The following is a 21,058-nucleotide window of genomic DNA, read 5'->3' on the forward strand; positions in this document are numbered from 1 at the left end:
CACCCACAGTAAACACAAACACAGTGTAGGAACACACTATCTCTCGCCCTCTGCACCGTGAGCTCCTCCAGTCCGGCCCTACGGCACATCCAATACCTTCCTCTTCCCACCTCCGCACAACCCACAATGCACTGCTCTATCATCATCAAAAAGCACTCTGAGAATGAGGGCGAGAGAAAGAGAGAGAGAGAGAGAGCGGGACAAAGTGCTAAACGAGCAATAAAGCTGACAGCAGAGAGAGGCCATTCATCGTGCCGCCAGAGAAGAGGCTCCAGAGCTCAGATGCTCGCTAGCACCGTATTTACACCCTCTATCAGAGGACAACACACACTGTACGTCACTGCAACCATAACACAGCACTACGTGGTCAACAGTGGAGGCTGCTGAGGGGAGGATGGCTCATAATAATGGCCGGACCGGAGCAAATGGAAGGGCATCAAACGCATGCAAACCACTCATTCTGCTCCAGCCATTACTACGATCCTGTCCTCCCCAACTAACGTGTCACCAACCTCCAGTGGTGGACAACAATACATGACACAGTCAGAAAGAGGGGAAATGAAGCGAGATTGAAAGAAAACAAAGAGAGAGGAAGGAGAATGGGAAAAGGGCATGACAAGAATGGAAGCGGAATAAGCCTAATAAAGGCCTGAGGAAAAAGGACGACAATGAAAAACAGGAAGAATGGATGACAGAGCAGAGAACCACAACTGAAAATAAGAGAAAGATGAGGCAGTGAAGTGAACTGACTACTAATCCTGCCCCTTCAGCTTGGCAGCAGAGAGAGAGAGAGAGAGAGAAGTTTCTCTGTCATTGTGTCACCTGCTTGGAGGGATGGGAGGGAGGGAGGGAGAGGCAGGGTGGGAGTGATGGCAGGCAGGAGGGAGGGAGGGATCGTGTCACTGGCAGGGCTGGGACAGGGGGGACTGGAGCCCAGGCAGCAGGAGATTTCCCCCAGGTCCCCCCTCACCTGTCTGTGACCCCAACCCAACAGACACACACACCCAACCTAACCTCGGCTTCAGCCTCCCCAACTGATGAAGTCCTGACAGCAGACATACATGGACAGGCATATGTGCAAGGATGGATGCTGGCACAGATGCATGAATGCACACAGACACATAGTCTTGCTCTGATTGGGTGCCACCGAAAGTGAACTCACAGAGACCACTCCTCTCTCTCTCTCTCTCTCTCTCTCTCACACACACACACACACACACAGAGAGAGTGCGAGAGAGAGAGAGAGAGAGAGAGATATTTTGCCTGAAGCCGGCACTAGGGAACGACAACAGACGCGATGCCTTGTCTGCTCACGTCTACTATCTGTCATAGATAACACACACACACACACACACACACACACACACACACACACACACACCCACCCACCCCTCAACACCCTCCTCATAGACAGACCAGACACTCTGTCTCCAAGCAGGTCCTATCAGACAATGCCCCGTAGCCAGCGAGCTCATACACACACACATACACACAAAATATATACACATTACACACACACACACACATTACATACTCACACAAACAGGGAGAAAGGGATAGGAGGACTAATTGACTAGGAGCTGGCAGACACGAACACTCCAACTAGCCTATCAGTGTATAAAACCCCACATATCCTAAACCAACACACACACACGACACAAAATAACACACATTAACTTAATAATCCCATGCAAACCCATTTATGACCCGATTAAAGAGCATCATCTTTCCATCCTACTACTTCAGAGTGTTTTTGGACATGAAGTCTGGGGTGCATTGGGAGCTGATAAACATTGTTAACTCTTGCAGTGAAAGCACACACACACACACACACACAGATCGCCCTCTGACCCTTTCAGTGCCGTGAAAACACACCCTCAGGTCATTACCAGCCAAGGGGTGTGGGAAGAAAACACAGGTAGGGGCCAAGTTACAGACACTAACCCTGTGTTCTAAATGGCATGATATTCCCTGTATAGTGCACTACTTTTGACAAAGCTATTTACTTGCGTGGCCAATGCATCATCACATCATTGTTTTGTATTTCTTTGGTTTTTTTTGTGACTTGAAACTCATCATAACACAATTTTGCAGCACACAATCACATTTATATTTCACAATGTTTTCTGTCACAAGCAATCCACAGGTGATACACTCTGAGAAAAAAAAGGGTTCCAAAAGGATTCTTCGGCTGTCTCCACAGGAGAACTGTTTTTGGTTCCAGGTAGAACCGTCTGTGTAAAGGGGTCTCTTATGGGAACAGCCGAATAACCCTTTTAGGTTCTTCCATTTGACTGTCTGATGGCATTTCTATTTCAGTAATGTAACGCGACAGAACTTAGAGAATGTGATTTCCACTGCACTGGGATAGGAGAGCTCACCAAGCATCCATTGAGACAATAAGCCAGCCTTAATAAATACAGAGATGTCTATTAAAGCTGCTCAAATCTACTGCTGACCCCTCGAGATGTGGATTCTGCTGCTACTGCAAAATGAACCGTTTGTCTTGACCTAGCCGAGAGAAGGGGGATAGCAATAACTGGAACAGAAAGGGATGGAGAAAAGAGAGAGAGAGAGAGAGAGAGAGAGAGAGAGAGAAAGGGAGAGAGGGGTCACAGAGGGAGGTAGAGCTAACAAGAGCTTTGATGCTACATTATCTTTTCACCCTTGCTGTGCTGCCCTAGGTTGTACTCTCCCCTCAACACAGGAGGCTCATAATAACGTCCGGAACGGAGCAAATGGAATGGCATCAAACACCCGGAAAACTATGAGTTTGATGTATTTGATACCATTCCACTGATTCCTCCCAGTCATTACCACGAGCCCGTCCTCCCCAATTAAGGTGCCACCAACCTCCTGTGTCCCTCAACACCCCCACACACTGCCTGCGACACACACACATACACTCTGCCTGCGACACACACACACACTGCCTGTGACGCACACAAACACACACACTGCCTGCGACACACACACACTGCCTGTGACACACACACAGCCTGCGACACACACACACACAGCCTGCGACACACACACACACAAACACACACACTGCCTGCAACACACACATGCATGCATACACACACGCGTACCACCCCATTAACATAGTGGGGTAACTATGCAGAAGTCTAGGGAACACTGCACCTCAGAGTCAGTGCCTCAGTCACTGTCAAAATATCAGCCCCTTTCTCTCCCCATTCAACTCAATGAATAACATCTGCCAAACCAGGGACAAAAAACAGAACAGCTCATAGACCTTACAGGGAGACTGGCGCCTTGAGGGTGTGGGTGTGTGTGTGCTTGTGCGTGTGTGTGTGTCTGAATTCGGACGTTTGCACACAGGGCTTAATCTCTGAAGCGGTGTCTAATTTCTAACACAACCCAGAGCCTTTTGGTCAAGCCCTCGTCCAAATTGGAGCCAGGCCAGGTCCTTCTCCCCCTCCCTCTTCACCCACATCCTCCACATACCCCCACACAGTCCATCACAAGGCTGTTGGCATGACCGTCTCCACAAAAACACTCTAATCGTTCTCCTATCTCTAACAAACAAAACTTCTCATCTACAGTATGTGGTATCACTGAAGAAAAACAAAATACATATTTTATTAATCGAAGCCCTTCGGGCAAATTGAGAGGGAAAGGAGCAGTTGCTGTCATCTAAGAGACAGTTATTAGATTTTAAACATATTACGCCATAACCTAGCAGTCTGCCTGCAATGCTTTCTGGGGACTTTAAATCATTAGGTTGCTGAGTTTTTGTGTAATTGCCTCGGTGAAGTGAGGAATTCTAACAAAGTGGTAGGCAGGCCCCAACTCCCAGGCTCTCCTTAACAACACTCCTGTGAATAAACATCAAAGACAAACAGCTGCCAGCAAGAGACTGTGGGAGAGAGAGAAAGAGGGAGGAACGGTTTACACTATCTCTCTCTCTGTGTGTGTGTGTGTGTGTGTGTGTGTGTGTGTGTGTGTGTGTGTGGAATGCCTCTTAACTGTATCATCTTGTACTGGACTAAGAATAAACACAGAGGACGGGCGGAGCCACAGAGAGCTCATGGGAGGACACACAATATCCTGGACCTGACATCATCAACATGCATACTTTCTGTGTTACACACATTCTATTATGCTGTAGCTACATATCTATATCAAACACGTATTGCGGATCAGTGGGACGCAGAGAGCCAAATTCAAATTAAATTACTATAAATATTAAACTTTCGTGAAATCACAGCTGCCGTGTCAGATGTAAAAAAGAGGCTTTGCCGCGAAAGCAAACCATGCGATTATCTGTGGACAGCGCCCAGCTCACAAATGCATGACAAATCATTTTCAACCAGGGAGTTGCGACACGAAAGTCAGAAATAGCGATATAATATATGCCTTACCTTTGAAGATCTTCTTCTGTTGGCACTCCAAAAGGTCGCAGTTACATTACAAATGGTCCTTTTGTTCAATAAACTCCTTCTTTATATCTATAAAAACTCAGTTTAGCTGGCGCGCTTCAGTCAATAATCAGTCAATTCCTTCCTTCAAAATGCATACAAAATTAATCCCAAACGTTACCAATAAACATATCCAAAAAAGTCCATCAGTCCATCAACGTTTATAATCAAACCTTAGGCACCCTAATACGCAAATAAATTATACAATTTAAGACAGAGAATCGTTATTGTCTTTACCAGAGAAAAATACCAAAGAACGCACTCTCATTCACGAGCTTGGAAACACTACAGCCAAAACGGTAGCCACCTAGAAAAACTACAATTTCTGGCTCTTTCTAAAGACTGTTGACATCTAGTGGAAGCCGTAGGAACTGCAATCGGGCACGATTTCGCCCTGTTATAAAAGTGCCAGCCATTGAAATCAGTGGTAGGATTTATTTATTTTTTTAGCTTCTGGGCCTGAGTAGCAGGCAGTTTACTCTGGGTACGCTTTTCATCCGGACGTCAAAATATCGCCCCCTATCCCAAAGAAGTGAACTAAAATGTCAACACATTGAGTGAGTGAGTGAGTGAGTGAGTGAGTGAGTGAGTGAGTGAGTGAGTGAGTGAGTGAGTGAGTGAGTGAAAGAGAGGGAGAGAGGTCTGTTCATGTCTGGGGGTTCGGGGCTGTCTGGGGCAACATCCCTCAGCTAGACAAGGCCAGCCAGACTGGTGACTAATGGTGAATAGCAGGGTACTGAGGGCATACTTTCAGATGTAATGTCTAGACGTTAGAGATACAGTATAGTTAGTGTTTTCCCAACATCTCAATCTCCATGGGCTGGTATGACACGGATATCTAACCATCACAAGGCCAATCACGCAACCAGTACCACGACAGGAAAACACTCAGCCACACACAGTCAGCCACGCACATCCGTGTACAGATAGACACGCACAGATAGACATGCACACACACTTCCTTGGAGACAGAACGAAAGCCCGAGAGCCAAAGAGCAGCAGAGGAAATGTAATGAGGCCAGATTAGCATCAGAACAGTAGATGCTAATCAGAGAATACCCGCCTCAACACATTCACATTGGGGCGGCGGGTAGCCTAGTAGTTGGAGCGTTGGGCCAGTAACCGACAGGTTTCTAGATCGAATCCCTGAGCTGATGACAAGGTAAAAATCTGTTGTTCTGGCCCTGAAAAAGGCTGTTAACCCACTGTTCCTGGGCCGTCATTGTAAAATAAGAATTTGTTCTTAACTGACTTGCCTTGTTAAATAAAGGTTAAATAAAAAATTTAATCCCACAGCACATCAGCACACACACACACACACACACACACACACACACACACACACACACACACACACACACACACACACACACACACACACACACACACACACACACACACACACACACACACACACACACACACACACAGCAGGAAGGTAGAAGTCAATGTTCTAGTAACCAACAACAAGAACGTTACCTGTCAGTCCATCTCTATTCCCTAAGGTGTGCTGCTGACCGCATGGTGCAAACTCTTCAGCACTGCTAATGAGCTGTGAGCGTCTCTGACGCAAGAACTAAAAATACATTATTACAAAAATGTCTCAGTGGAAAATATTGGAAGTTGTCAAAGAAAAGAGAAAAGAGCTGACTGGAACGTGTATGCCTCATGGGTGATCCTTGGAGGTTTGGACCTCTGGAAGTTTCACCGACTATTTCCCAGTCAAACAGAGAATGAAACATTAGCATTAGCGAGGTGAAAGAGACAGAGGCAGAGACAGACAGAGAAGAAAGGCAAAGTCAGTTAAATAACTAATCCTTATTTTCAATGATGGCCTAGGACCAGTGGGTTAACTGCCTTGTTCAGGGGCAGAACGACAGATTTTTACCTTGTCAGCTCGGGGATTCAATCTTGCAACCTTTCGGTTCAGAGTCCAACGCTCTAACCACTAGGCTCCCTGCCGTGGAGACCGTGGAGACCAGGAAGTCAATATGGAGCCAGAGAACCAGCCCGGACTTCTTACTCTCTTTTTCCCGCTCTTTTAGAGAGTTGTTTAGAGGCAGGGAGCCGGGTCAGTGTGAGAGAGATCACGGGACAGGGTTGACAGAGTGATGACACTGCTACGGAGGCTAATCTGTGGTGCTCTATAGGGGGATGGCTCTCTAGATGGTCAATGGAGGCATGTTATCCATTGTCTCTAAATGGATACTCACAGAGCCTGCCCTTGTTACAGTACAATGTGTTTACAAACCGCTCAGCTTTACTGCCTGAAAGTCAATATTCAATGAATTTCTGCTGATGAGACACATACACTCAATCACTGCCAGAAATCTACTCTCTCACAGACATACAGTACACACTCTCCGATCTTGCTGGCATTCTGACATGTGGAACAACACCGGATGGAAGTGTCTAAAAATGAGACCTTGAGAGATGTCAGGAGAGGTGTGATGTCACTAACTGCTTCTAAGTGCAGAGAGAGAGAGAGAGAGAGAGAGAGAGAGAGAGAGAGAGAGAGAGAGAGAGAGAGAGAGAGAGAGAGAGAGAGAGAGGTTGTGTTTCTCTCAGCAGAGAAACAGTGCAGAGAGAGAGAGAGAGAGAGAGGTTGTGTTTCTCTCAGCAGAGAAGCAGTGCAGAGAGAGAGAGAGAGAGAGAGAGAGAGAGGTTGTGTTTCTCTCAGCAGAGAAGCAGTGCAGAGAGAGAGAGAGAGAGAGAGAGAGAGAGAGAGAGAGAGAGAGAGAGAGAGAGAGAGAGAGAGAGAGGGAGAGAGAGAGAGAGGTTGTGTTTCTCTCAGCAGAGAAGCAGTGCAGAGAGAGAGAGAGAGAGAGAGAGAGAGAGGTTGTGTTTCTCTCAGCAGAGAAGCAGTGCAGAGAGAGAGAGAGAGAGAGAGAGAGAGAGAGAGAGAGAGAGAGAGAGAGAGAGAGAGAGAGAGAGAGAGGGAGAGAGAGAGAGAGGTTGTGTTTCTCTCAGCAGAGAAGCAGTGCAGAGAGAGAGAGAGAGAGAGAGAGGTTGTGTTTCTCTCAGCAGAGAAGCAGTGCAGAGAGAGAGAGAGAGAGGTTGTGTTTCTCTCAGCAGAGAAGCAGTGCAGAGAGAGAGAGAGAGAGAGAGAGGTTGTGTTTCTCTCAGCAGAGAAGCAGTGCAGAGAGAGAGAGAGAGAGAGAGGTTGTGTTTCTCTCAGCAGAGAAGCAGTGCAGAGAGAGAGAGAGAGAGAGAGGTTGTGTTTCTCTCAGCAGAGAAGCAGTGCAGAGAGAGAGAGAGAGAGAGAGAGGTTGTGTTTCTCTCAGCAGAGAAGCAGTGCAGAGAGAGAGAGAGAGGTTGTGTTTCTCTCAGCAGAGAAGCAGTGCAGAGAGAGAGAGAGAGAGGTTGTGTTTCTCTCAGCAGAGAAGCAGTGCAGAGAGAGAGAGAGGTTGTGTTTCTCTCAGCAGAGAAGCAGTGCAGAGAGAGAGAGAGAGAGAGAGAGAGGTTGTGTTTCTCTCAGCAGAGAAGCAGTGCAGAGAGAGAGAGAGAGAGAGAGGTTGTGTTTCTCTCAGCAGAGAAGCAGTGCAGAGAGAGAGAGAGAGAGAGGTTGTGTTTCTCTCAGCAGAGAAGCAGTGCAGAGAGAGAGAGAGAGAGAGAGAGGTTGTGTTTCTCTCAGCAGAGAAGCAGTGCAGAGAGAGAGAGAGAGAGAGAGAGGTTGTGTTTCTCTCAGCAGAGAAGCAGTGCAGAGAGAGAGAGAGAGGTTGTGTTTCTCTCAGCAGAGAAGCAGTGCAGAGAGAGAGAGAGAGAGAGGTTGTGTTTCTCTCAGCAGAGAAGCAGTGCAGAGAGAGAGAGAGGTTGTGTTTCTCTCAGCAGAGAAGCAGTGCAGAGAGAGAGAGAGAGAGAGAGAGAGAGAGAGAGAGAGGTTGTGTTTCTCTCAGCAGAGAAGCAGTGCAGAGCGGAGTAGCAGGTCTGGAAAAGCAGGTTTGAGCTCCACAACAGATGATGAGGAAACCAACTCATATATGGTGTAAATAAGGGTACATCACCTCCCTTGACCTCTACAGAACCAAGACTACACTTGCCAACAATAAATACTAAGTCCAATGGAGAATTTAAGAGAAAGGGAACGGGCACGTGTCCTCTTCGAAGGAAAAGATCTGTTGTAAACACATCGAAATATTTCAATGCACAGAATAGCATATCAAAACCTTTACTCATCACGGGCCAACACACAGCTTCCCCATTCTGCTGACATGTAAGTTTAATGTGAACGCAATGATAACTCACCAGACTGTAGGTCTGCTGTCACATTCTCTAACAGATGACAAGGTGGGGGCACTGAGTATGGCGCCGCCCTCGTGTTTGTGATGGAAGATACAATTTGAGGCAGACACAGACAGACACACACACACACAGCATAACTCCCTGTTAAACTCAAGGTTGAATAAACACACACAGGCCAGAGACGGAGACCGGGGAAGGAAAACATTTACTTTGAAGAGCCAAAATGATACAGAAAACAAAAATCTCGTAAACACAATTACCTGAAACGATGGGCTGAACTTGCCTCCTCTCAGAAAAGGGCTATAGTTAAAGACATTTAGAGAGGCGCTTGCAAAACATGACAGTCAGACAGACAGGCAGGGGGCCGTGAACCACGCAGAAAGGAATCTGGGAATACATGGCCAAGGTGAAAAGATGAGAGACGAAGTTGTAGGAAAGAAAAGCTACAACATTGTGGAGTTAAAGTGTGTGGAGTGCATTCATAGCACAAAGACACACACACACACAGAAGCCCCCCCCCCCCCCCCCCCCCCCCCCCCCACACACACACACACACACAGAACCCCCCCCCCCCCCCCCCCCCACACACACACACACACACAGAACCCCCCCACACACACAAACATATATTCCCCCCCCCCCCACCCCCCCACACACGGCTGCATCTCTGTGTCAACAGGATAAATGATTCAAGTTGAGTCTGATCCTCTGTAAATGCTTCAGAGCACTCAGGAGATCCACTCTTCAGTCGTTGAGGGAGGGAACACAGGATGTAAGAATGAACCAGGCTCAGAGTACAACTGCTGTCCCTCTGGGCTGATATGTGCTGAGAGTACCTAAGCTCTGATTCAGGAACAGTATTTGCCCTCTAGTTTACCAAAGGCTTGAGCGAGGACACAGATCCTGGATCAGCAGTTTGGGATCCGTCCATCCATCCAGATATAGGCATGGACAGATAGAAGTGGAACAGATCATACCAGTATCGTAGTAAACATCCCCTTCAGTGCCTGTAAAAAAAGGAGCTGATATGTCCATATAGTTGACATTACTCCTGATGATGACATCCTCTATGTCAATATAGTTGACATTACTCCTGATGATGACATCCTCTATGTCCATATAGTTGACATTACTCCTGATGATGACATCCTCTATGTCAATATAGTTGACATTACTCCTGATGATGACATCCTCTATGTCCATATAGTTGACATTACTCCTGATGATGACATCCTCTATGTCCATATAGTTGACATTACTCCTGATGATGACATCATCTATGTCCATATAGTTGACATTACTCCTGATGATGACATCCTCTATGTCCATATAGTTGACATTACTCCTGATGATGACATCCGCTATGTCCATATAGTTGACATTACTCCTGATGATGACATCCTCTATGTCCATATAGTTGACATTACTCCTGATGATGACATCCTCTATGTCCATATAGTTGACATTACTCCTGATGATGACATCCTCTATGTCCATATAGTTGACATTACTCCTGATGATGACATCCTCTATGTCCATATAGTTGACATTACTCCTGATGATGACATCCTCTATGTCCATATAGTTGACATTACTCCTGATGATGAAATCCTCTATGTCCATATAGTTGACATTACTCCTGATGATGACATCCAGGTGAAACTCCTATGACTGTCACAGTGCAGGTAGCCTGGCGGCTAGAGCGTTGAGCCAGTAACCGAAAGGTCGCTGGTTCAAACACCTGAGCAAGGCACTTAACCTTGAGCAAGGCACACGAATTTGCTCCAGGGGCGCGGTACTACTGTGGTTTACCCTGTAAAACAACACATTTCACTGCACCTTTCCGGTATGTGACAATACAACATTATATTTTAGTATTTTTTTTTAAGCACTGGAGGTAATCACATAACATCACTGAATCTCCAGCAACGTTCTGCTGGAAACATCCACTGTCAGAGAGACTGTTGAACTGTGGGATAGTGATAGTCGCTGGGAACTGGGTACTATTCTGCCATCCATCAATGAAGATATACTAGTAGTACAGGCCAGGGTCAAATGGAGAGAGAGTCAGGAAGAGAGAGAGAGAGAGACAGGAAGAGAGAGAGAGAGAGACAGGAAGAGAGAGAGAGAGAGACAGGAAGAGAGAGAGAGAGAGAGAGAGACAGGAAGAGAGAGACAGGAAGAGAGAGAGAGAGAGAGAGAGAAACAGGAAGAGAGAGAGAGAGACAGGAAGAGAGAGTCAGGAAGAGAGAGAGAGAGACAGGAAGAGAGAGAGAGAGACAGGAAAAGAGAGAGAGAGACAGGAAAAGAGAGAGAGAGAGAGTGTGTCAGGAGGAGTGAGAGTGTGTCAGGAAGAGAGAGCGAGAGAGAGACAGGGAGAGAGCCAGGAAGAGCGAGAGAGAGAGTGTGTGTCAGGAGGAGAGAGAGAGAGAGTGTCAGGAGGAGAGAGAGAGAGAGTGTCAGGAGGAGAGAGGGGGTGTCAGGAAGAGAGAGAGAGAGAGTGTCAGGAGGAGAGAGGGGGTATCAGGAAGAGAGAGAGAGAGTGTCAGGAAGAGAGAGAGAGAGTGTCAGGAAGAGAGAGAGAGAGACAGGAAGAGAGAGACTGGAAGAGAGAGAGAGAGAGAGAGAGGAAGAGAGAGAGAGAGAGAGAGAGAGTCAGGAAGAGAGAGAGAGAGTGTGTCAAGAGGAGAGAGAGTGTCAGGAGGAGAGAGAGAGAGAGTGTCAGGAGGAGAGAGAGAGAGAGTGTGTGTCAGGAGGAGAGAGAGTGTCAGGAAGAGAGAGGGGGTGTCAGGAAGAGAGAGGGGGTGTCAGGAAGAGAGAAGTGTCAGGAAGTGTTGGCACCTGCCTTCCCTTGCCATATCATTATCATATAATGTGTAAATAGTCGTGGTTATATTTGGTTAGTTTTAATTGGTTATGAGAGCAATCTAAGAAGGATTTTATTTGAGATTTGTGTGTCAGGAAGAGAGAGGGGGTGTCAGGAAGAGAGAGGGGGTGTCAGGAAGAGAGAGAGAGAGAGAGAGAGAGAGAGAGAGAGAGAGAGTCAGGAAGAGAGAGAGAGAGTCAGGAAGAGAGAGAGAGAGAGAGAAAGAGAAAGAGAGAGCTGAAAGACAGAGAGAATGAGTAAGGTGCGGGTGCGGAGGGGTCCCTGTGAGCTCACTTTCGGTGGCACCCAATCATAGCAAGTGCTCCATCAGGCTGGCTGGCTCCACAGACAACCACCACAGCCCCCCGACAGGGTCACCATCTCAGCCTGGCCAGGCCTCATCCATCAGGCCAGACAGCTATCCCATTAGCACCGCCTCAGCCTCAGACACGGAGACGCACAGAGGACACATGGGGACACACTCCGGGGACGCGGCACACCGGGGGAGCACACAGGACATGCACACAGACACAAGGGACTAGGCTCTCACTCTTACTCACAGATTCACCAATCCACACACTCACAAATGTTCCTTTCCCCAGCCTAAAAAACCCATTTAAACTACACAAATGTACTTCCTCTGCTTGCCTTTCTGAAGAGCCCTTATGCGCATTCACACTTAATTGATCCGTGATGATGTTATCCATTCATATGCTAAATGTTTTCCATTTTACAGTAGCACAATCCCTTTCCCCTTAAAAAATGCTTCAGAGTTAGTCTGGAGATGTACTGTGCATTCGTTAGCTGACATGAAAAGCTAGTCATACTACACGTAGGAAACAGATATGCTGCCTCATGGTCGCGCCGTCCCTGGTCTTGCAGTGCGTCACTGTGCGGGCCGGCTCCGGACCTACCAGCCCGGAGAACTGAAGTTGCTGAAATCAAAACAAATCAATGAAGCCCAGACTCAGGGGAGGCGAGTGGAGGAGGGGAGCCTTCCACTCCAAATCACAGCATGAAAAAGGCTGTGGAAGTGATGTGGGAAAAAAACAAGAGGCAACGCAGCCATGCCTGCCAGTAGGCCTGACCACACAGTAGCAGACACGAGAGAGAGCTAGTGGGGGGGGGGGGGGGGGGGGGGGGGGGGCAGAGATGGAGACAGGAAGAGAGGGTAGAGAGAAGAGAATGAGAAGAGGGAAATGCTGGAAGCATTGAGAGAAATCTCGTGCACACCGAGAAGGAGACACAAATGGATATAGCAAGACGAACACACACGCAGAGAGAGAGAGACATTTCATATGCCAATTAAGTCCCTTAAATTGAACTGAGAGAGATAGAGAGAGAGAGAGAGAGAGAGAGAGAGAGAGGCATAGAGAGAGAGAGAGAGAGAGAGAGAGAGGGTATGGATATGCTCAGCCAGTGGAGGGAAGGGAAGACAAGGTATTGTGGCAGAGAGCTGGACGCTCTATCGGCTCAGCAGACAGACATGCAAGCAGGTAGGCAGGCAGGCAGGCTACTACACTCTGTAATTTACAGATGTGGAATGCGGCAGACAGACCCTGGTGCTAATTACAGGCCCTCTCTTTCTCCTTCCCTCTCTCTCTTTCTGCTGTCAGACCGTGGCTGGGCCCTGGCTGCCTGCTGGAGCCAAAGCCAACCAACCAGAACCAGACTACTCCCACAATGCCCTGCTCTCTCCCGGCTCCAGTCCCCAGATGCAACAGCAGCAACAGTGAACAGCAAGTCAGCTAGTCTCCACTGGAACCATACTGCACAAACATTGTCTGTCTACAGTACATGTCTGTATGTCCGTCCGTCCGTCTGTTCAATCTACAGGCTAAATCACTTGCACCACTCAAACGGCCGGCAGTCTATTTTATAACGTTGATCATATCTGCGCACGCATGTGAAAGGGTTGGTATGGTAGCTCATATTGTTGTGGAAGGGGCGTTGTATTCAAACAGATGACTTCCACATCAGGAGCATGTGGAAGGTGGGCACTTTATGGCAGAAACATTCCTCCGCATCCATCGATCATCCTACTCTATGTATCCCCATCGTTCTCAACCTCCGTCCATCTATCATCCTACTCTATGCATCCCCATCGTTCTCAACCTCCGTCCATCTATCATCCTACTCTATGCATCCCCATCGTTCTCAACCTCCGTCCATCTATCATCCTACTCTATGCATCCCCATCGTTCTCAACCTCCATCCATCTATCATCCTACTCTATGCATCCCCATCGTTCTCAACCTCCGTCCATCTATCATCCTACTCTATGCATCCCCATCGTTCTCAACCTCCCCGTCCATCTATCATCCTACTCTGTATCCCCATCGTTCTCAACCTCCCCGTCCATCTATCATCCTACTCTATGCATCCCCATCGTTCTCAACCTCCATCCATCTATCATCCTACTCTATGCATCCCCATCGTTCTCAACCTCCGTCCATCTATCATCCTACTCTATGCATCCCCATCGTTCTCAACCTCCATCCATCTATCATCCTACTCTATGCATCCCCATCGTTCTCAACCGCCGTCCATCTATCATCCTACTATAATGCATCCCCATCGTTCTCAACCTCCATCCATCTATCATCCTACTATAATGCATCCCCATCGTTCTCAACCTCCCCGTCCATCTATCATCCTACTCTATGTATCCCCATCGTTCTCAACCTCCGTCCATCTATCATCCTACTCTATGCATCCCCATCGTTCTCAACCTCCGTCCATCTATCATCCTACTCTATGCATCCCCATCGTTCTCAACCTCCGTCCATCTATCATCCTACTCTATGCATCCCCATCGTTCTCAACCTCCGTCCATCTATCATCCTACTCTAATGCATCCCCATCATTCTCAACCTCCGTCCATCTATCATCCTACTCTATGTATCCCCATCGTTCTCAACCTCCGTCCATCTATCATCCTACTCTAATGCATCCCAATCGTTCTCAACCTCCATCCATCTATCATCCTACTCTATGTATCCCCATCGTTCTCAACCTCCATCCATCTATCATCCTACTCTATGCATCCCCATCGTTCTCAACCTCCGTCCATCTATCATCCTACTCTATGTATCCCCATCGTTCTCAACCTCTGTCCATCTATCATCCTACTCTATGTATCCCCATCGTTCTCAACCTCCGTCCATCTATCATCCTACTCTATGTATCCCCATCGTTCTCAACCGCCGTCCATCTATCATCCTACTCTAATGCATCCCCATCATTCTCAACCTCCATCCATCTATCATCCTACTCTATGGATCCCCATCGTTCTCAACCTCCGTCCATCTATCATCCTACTCTAATGCATCCCAATCGTTCTCAACCTCCATCCATCTATCATCCTACTCTATGCATCCCCATCGTTCTCAACCTCCCCGTCCATCTATCATCCTACTCTATGTATCCCCATCGTTCTCAACCTCCGTCCATCTATCATCCTACTCTATGCATCCCCATCGTTCTCAACCTCCGTCCATCTATCATCCTACTCTATGCATCCCCATCGTTCTCAACCTCCGTCCATCTATCATCCTACTCTATGCATCCCCATCGTTCTCAACCTCCGTCCATCTATCATCCTACTCTAATGCATCCCCATCATTCTCAACCTCCGTCCATCTATCATCCTACTCTATGTATCCCCATCGTTCTCAACCTCCATCATCCTACTCTAATGCATCCCAATCGTTCTCAACCTCCATCCATCTATCATCCTACTCTATGTAGCCCCATCGTTCTCAACCTCCATCCATCTATCATCCTACTCTATGCATCCCCATCGTTCTCAACCTCCGTCCATCTATCATCCTACTCTATGTATCCCCATCGTTCTCAACCTCTGTCCATCTATCATCCTACTCTATGTATCCCCATCGTTCTCAACCTCCGTCCATCTATCATCCTACTCTATGTATCCCCATCGTTCTCAACCGCCGTCCATCTATCATCCTACTCTAATGCATCCCCATCATTCTCAACCTCCATCCATCTATCATCCTACTCTATGGATCCCCATCGTTCTCAATCTCCGTCCATCTATCATCCTACTCTATGTATCCCCATCGTTCTCAACCTCCCTGTCCATCTATCATCCTACTCTATGCATCCCCATCGTTCTCAACCTCCCCGTCCATCTATCATCCTACTCTATGCATCCCCATCGTTCTCAACCTCCCCGTCCATCTACCATCCTACTCTATGCATCCCCATCGTTTTCAACCTCCCCGTCCATCTATCATCCTACTCTATGCATCCCCATCGTTCTCAACTGCCGTCCATCTATTATCCTACTCTATGCATCCCCATCGTTCTCAACCTCCCCGTCCATCTATCATCCTACTCTATGTATCCCCATCATTCTCAACCTCCGTCCATCTATCATCCTACTCTATGTATCCCCATCGTTCTCAACCTCCGTCCATCTATCATCCTACTCTATGTATCCCCATCGTTCTCAACCTCCGTCCATCTATCATCCTACTCTATGTATCCCCATCGTTCTCAACCTCCGTCCATCTATCATCCTACTCTATGTATCCCCATCGTTCTCAACCTCCGTCCATCTATCTTCCTACTCTATGCATCCCCATCGTTCTCAACCGCCGTCCATCTATCATCCTACTCTAATGCATCCCCATCATTCTCAACCTCCATCCATCTATCATCCTACTCTAATGCATCCCCATCGTTCTCAACCTCCGTCCATCTATCATCCTACTCTATGCATCCCCATCGTTCTCAACCTACCCGTCCATCTATCACCCTACTCTATGTATCCCCATCATTCTCAACCTCCGTCCATCTATCATCCTACTCTATGTATCCCCATCGTTCTCAACCTCCATCCATCTATCATCCTACTCTATGTATCCCCATCGTTCTCAACCTCCGTCCATCTCCCTCTGTCTCCAGGTGCTGGTTACTGCCACACATACAGTACCCCCCCTCCCGGCTAGTATGAACGTATAGCATGCACCCCTCTCTCTCAGAGAACACACAAAATGGTAATGTGGTGTGTACTGTATAGTATGCCATGCACTTGCACTCTAACTTACAGTAAAGCACATAGCTTAGCTCCTGCACCGCCCTCATCGCACAGCACATAATGTTCTGAATGATTTATGTGGTCCTTTACAGTATATTCTCTCTCTCACACACATGCCTTCTCTCTCAGACACACACCACGTCTACACACAAAGAGCTTCTCAAAACTACACAAAGAGGAACAGAAAAATACTATTATTTTTTTCTCTTCCATACCCACACGCATGTCCACACAAACATATTACACAGATAATGTACGTGGATACAAATCAGCCCAAAGCTCCCAAAAAACAGCACAGGCGTGGTGACATTGACACACAAGTCATTGTTTCCCTTGATAGCAACTGTGTACTCTTCTTCCCGCCATAGCAACAGCAGCCGTCCGGCTCCACATTGCCCTTTCTGACTCATTTCACAGTAAGACAGGAGCATATCGATCATACAGAACGCTACTAAACCCACTGCAGCATAGCACAGCACAGTCAGCCCTCACCCTCAGGGGAACACGTACGGTGTACGCCATCTCTGCCAGCATACACACCAACACAGACACACAACATGACCACCTCTGCCAAAAAACATGGACCGTTGGAGTGGGAGGACAGATGTGCCTCCCCATTACTCCTGTAATCTTCCAGAACCCAATCCAGTGTGTGTGTGTGTGTGTGTGTGTGTGTGTGTGTGTGTGTGTGTGTGTGTGTGTGTGTGTGTGTGTGTGTGTGTGTGTGTGTGTGTGTGTGTGTGTGTGTGTGTGTGTGTGTGTGTGTGTGTGTGTGTGTGTGTGTGTGTGTGTGTGTGTGTGTGTGTGTGTGTGTATTCAGAGGGAGTTAACTGCCTATACCCAGAGCCCACACTGTCTGAGTTTAATTGCATGTTTGGCTGTCTGTAATAACAGCAGACAGTTGGAAACAAAGTGATGAAATTTCACTGTAAAATACCATAGACACCACTGTAAAATACCCCTCTGAACCACTGACCCTGGACCTGCCATACTCTAATATACACACACCCAGCTCTGCTAAACACCAATGAGCGGTCCATGACGGTAGCACCGGCAGAGAGAGACAGAGAGAGAGGGAGGTGAGTCAGAGAGACCGTATCATGTGAAGGGTTGCCGTTACATAAATCAATGAACAGGGATGGACCTGTCCATTCTGTAGTCGTTGAGAGCCCTGAGTGAAAGAGCGAATGCAGGCAGATCCACAGTCCTAGATGTATCCTAAGAAGATTCATGAGTGCCGTGCCATACTCCTAATGTTCAGTATGGCAGGGAGGAGATAATGGTGGTGATGTGGGTGAGGCTATTGGCTAAAGTAGTGTGATATCCACTGGCCTGCCTGTCATCCCTCCTTTTACTTTTTGGAGCAGAACAAAGTATTGATGCCCACATGAAGACATCACCGGTTGGCATGCAAGTTGTGCCAGGCAGCCAAGGCCTGGAATTGATAGAATGATTCAGTGTGCAGCAGCCGGGAGAGAAAGTGCTAGAAAGTGCTCTTTGTCTCTGCGGTAGCTGCTCCAGATGAATTGCATTGACTTCTCTCCTCATTGTTGATCTTCTCGAAATTGAACTATTGTTTAGTGTGGCTCCAATAGATCTGATGTCCCACCGGGTTAGCGTTGGAAAAAACAGCGCTGGAAAAAACAGTCTGTCTCTATACCTGACAGCTGAGCCACGCGCACGCACGCACGCACACACACATCAGAAGCACAACAGTAGGATATACAAACATTGTAATATAATCATGTCTCTGCATCATTCATAACACATCAATAATCACTCTCCCAGCGGGAGTTCAGCTATGACGCAAACAAACCCCGACAGCGGGTCGTGTGTTACAACAAACAGCTGTGTGTGCACAGAGACAAGACACGATCCCTGGAACTTCACGTAGGACGCAAGGCAACTCTGCAAGGCCATGTCTGACATGTTGCCCCTCATCTCCTCAAGTCCTCTTAGAAATCTACTGCATGATTTCTACTTTCCTATCAAATAAATGGTCATTGTTCATTAGGCCACATACCTCCTCCCCTGCGCGCGCCACACGCAGTCGCAATACAATGTTTACGCCCACTATGCCTATAGAATAATTGATATAGAATAATTGGATTTCCCGGCTACAGGTTAATAAGTTATTGTACTGTCATCTATATCTCAAAGCGGTTTACTAAAGATAACTACTGCAGAAAACATCCACTGTGGACCTCACTCATGCCAGAAATGTAGCATTCTGTTGAACATAGTTATCAAGCTAATTTATTATCCGCTCTGGAGGACTTTATTTATGGCCAGCGAGATAAGAGGAGACACGGTTTCATTAGCCGGGTGAAACATGCCCGTTTATCTGCAAGAGAAAAATACTAAAAAGGTACAATTTCACTTTAATTAGGCTAATTGTCTTGGGATTTACAAGGTGCCGGGAAACTCCACATTATTGAGTTGTTATTACACCGTCAGTGGAATGTGCTAAATGTCACCAAATTACATAGGCCTACTTTAAGTCTTGGTTTATCTATTAATCCAAAATGTTATAACAGGCCTCAGCATTTTGTTAATTTCACATGTAGACAACATGAATTAAATCTGAATTATTTAGCTCTATTATGAATGAATTCCATCATTATTTTATATAAATACCAACCTATAACATGTCTGTAAAACATGAATGTTAAATATCTCTTTATCTCCACACACACAACGCGGGCACGCGCTTTTTTGTGTACATTGCTTACCGCTAATCGCCCACTCTCAATCAATAGGTCTTATCCAAGGTAGAGAAGATAAACTATCAGACCAAAGCCATACCCGTCAACTATTTATGCTATAAATATATATAGCCAATAGTTAATGTTAATGTTGAATAGTCTAAGAGGAAAATACAGTTAGTCTTATTACGTGTAGCATTTGGGGTTTATGCAGCCTACAATTGGCGATTGGAGATGCATAATGGTAAAGAATATAATTTTTTATATATATATATATATATATATATATATATATATATATACTACAAATACATTTACAATAACAAGCATACAAAATATATTCCTTCCATATGCATAATTAATTAAAACAAGCTGACATAGTTGCAGTAGGCTTTTAAACAAAATAGCATTATAGAATCATCTAATAACATCCATGTTGCAAGCAATGCAACTTGTTAAAAGCAACACCTCAAACAATTGCTCAATATACACATAATGTGCACCATGTTATACACACAATGTACACCATGTTAAACGATTTAACGCTCAAAAACATTTACCTGGGTGACGAAGTCCTGAAGGGGCGCGGCGGTCGGTGCTGAGCAGCTCCGCTTGTGACCTTCAGGCAGGATGGGTGGAAGCCACAACTATCGAACTGAATTGGTAATAAATGCAACCTACGCCACCTGACAATAATTCCATGAATCGACGGAGAATAGGCTGCCTTCTGGCTGTGTGGTTTTATTTGTGACGAACGCGCCGAGGTGACTCGCTCTTCACGGAGAACTGGCTTCGGTATGTTCTGTCCAGCCCGGCTGGCGCTGCTCAGAGCTGTACCAATGACTGTATAGGGCTGTACGGAGCGGATCAGAGCTGCAAACAAAATAGACACAAATTCAACCAGCCACGTTTCAGTAGCCACCCTTTTACCGTAAAACTCCAAGAGCTGCGCACGTATCATTTATTCATCATTTCCAATTGGGTACTCATTCACGGTGAGAGCAGCATTTTACCACATTGATACATTTCTACCGAAAAGGTTTTAAGCATCTTAAAATATTGAACATGTAACCTGCTATGCGTGTTTCGATATAGGCCTACCAAGTTCGTTCTCTTTACTCTCTGCCAATTTAGTAAAAACATATATCATATAGTTTACAGGGTATAACGTGGGAATATAAACTGTCACTAAGTGGTGAGATAAAACCCGAATATAAAAAATGAATATGATGACTCAGAAAACCCGTTTCAGTCAGGAGTATTTGCAATGACGCACTATAACTTTACGCGCCAATGATATCACCGCCAGAGTCCTCTATTTACGTGTATGCCTATGTCGTTTCAGGGCTGACTGTTTCATCGTCTATCACACGTCGTATCCTTACTCAAATATCATCACAGAGGAATATGTGGGTGAGAGCGCCGCTAGTGTGTAATTGTGACCGGCAGCCTTTAACTCACACTTCATGGGGCCACTACTAGAGAGTTTTGAACGGGTCAACGGGGGGGGGGGGGGGGGGGGGGGGGGGGGGGGCTTGCTACTGTACTGGAAATGCTCATGCTGATGGGGAGTTTTCCGGCAATGCTCCACTGCGCTCTGCCAGCGGAGGTGATCCTCATCATTCACTATGAAGGGTAATCAATCTCTTGGTGAATCAGGTGAGAATATTAGCATAGAAATGCAAAATAATTATAGAATACTGACAGGTCAAGACAGGTACATCTGAGCTGTTTC

At 46.7% G+C, this 21,058-nt stretch overlaps 1 protein-coding gene across 2 annotated transcripts in view; it reads right to left on the reverse strand.

Annotated features, from left to right (window-relative positions):
* LOC110506388 (docking protein 4) overlaps window positions 1–20,207 on the reverse strand; it is a 62,448-nt gene extending 42,241 nt beyond the window's left edge. Inside the window, exon 1 of one of the 2 annotated variants that reach the window (XM_021585975.2) lies at window positions 19,884–20,207. The gene's annotated coding sequence lies outside the window, so the exon portion shown is untranslated. Of the gene's footprint in view, window positions 1–5,921; window positions 6,110–19,883 lie in introns of those variants that run through there. The other variant, XM_036963518.1, reaches the window with a different exon arrangement.
* Between the last annotated feature and the right edge of the window lie 851 nt (window positions 20,208–21,058).

This window comes from Oncorhynchus mykiss, chromosome 26 (genome assembly GCF_013265735.2).
Source record: "Oncorhynchus mykiss isolate Arlee chromosome 26, USDA_OmykA_1.1, whole genome shotgun sequence".
Taxonomy (NCBI): Eukaryota; Metazoa; Chordata; class Actinopteri; order Salmoniformes; family Salmonidae; genus Oncorhynchus; species Oncorhynchus mykiss.